Below are 973 nucleotides of genomic sequence, written 5' to 3' on the forward strand. Positions count from 1 at the left end.
ATTTTGTTTTCATTTTTTTCCCATTTTATCTCTTTTTAATTGGCTTGTTGAGTTGTGATTGGTGGAGACCTAACTAATGACATAATGTGATGTCATATTTCCAATTTTCTTTCATTTTCTTTTCTTTTCTTTACTACCCATTTTCAATTAAATTTTTAGCAATATTTATTCACATTTTATGTCATAATAATTATTTACTTAACTGGACAAGTCAGCCAAAACTCATCTCTGAAGACGAAATGACCAAAATGCCCTCCGTTTGGCTTATCGAGCTAAAATTATCTGTATCAATCGAAAAATTTTTCTAAGCCTTTTTCTTGGCATTCTAATGCCATAGAAACCTCAATGACTCTTTTCTGTAGTCCCAAAACTTATTTTGTGAATTTTCTCCTGGGTTTAGGGCTCCTAGCTGCGAGGACCGCAACTTCCTACTGGGTTACCCATCGCTAGGGCACCGGCTCATTTAACTTGGTTGTATTTTATTTCTAAAATTTTTTCTAAATTTTTCTTATCATTATTTGAGTTATTTATGACTTCTCACTCTAGTCTAAATATAGTTCCAGATATTTCGACCGTCCGGACTGACATTAATCACCGGAACAGTCAAATACACGGACTAGCTAAAGTGAAGACCAATCATTTGAGAAATTTAATAGTAGCTTTCAAACCAAGGGATGATGAAACTTTGTATGAATCTTGGATGAGATTTAAGGAGCTTAAAAGGTAGTGTCCTCATCATGAAATTCCCAAATGGATGATTGTTCAAAATTTCTACACCAGAATTACTCCAGCCGTAAGAAACACAATTGATTCACAAGCAGGAGGAGATTTCATGAGAATGAAAAATGAAGAATGCTATGATTTATTAGAGAAGATTACTCATAATACCCATTTATGAGAAAATCCTAGAGCAATCGAGCTAAAAAAGGCTAGGATCTATAAACTTGATTTAGTAAGTTATATGAATGCAAGA

The 973-nt window shown here is 33.4% G+C and overlaps 1 non-coding gene across 1 annotated transcript; it reads right to left on the bottom strand.

Annotated features, from left to right (window-relative positions):
• Positions 1-637: 637 nt before the first annotated feature.
• LOC131179717 (small nucleolar RNA R71) lies at positions 638-744 on the bottom strand. The gene has a single exon (XR_009148604.1). It is a non-coding gene; the product is annotated as a small nucleolar RNA R71 (small nucleolar RNA).
• Positions 745-973: the final 229 nt, after the last annotated feature.

Source organism: Hevea brasiliensis, chromosome 4 (assembly GCF_030052815.1).
Source record: "Hevea brasiliensis isolate MT/VB/25A 57/8 chromosome 4, ASM3005281v1, whole genome shotgun sequence".
Taxonomy (NCBI): Eukaryota; Viridiplantae; Streptophyta; class Magnoliopsida; order Malpighiales; family Euphorbiaceae; genus Hevea; species Hevea brasiliensis.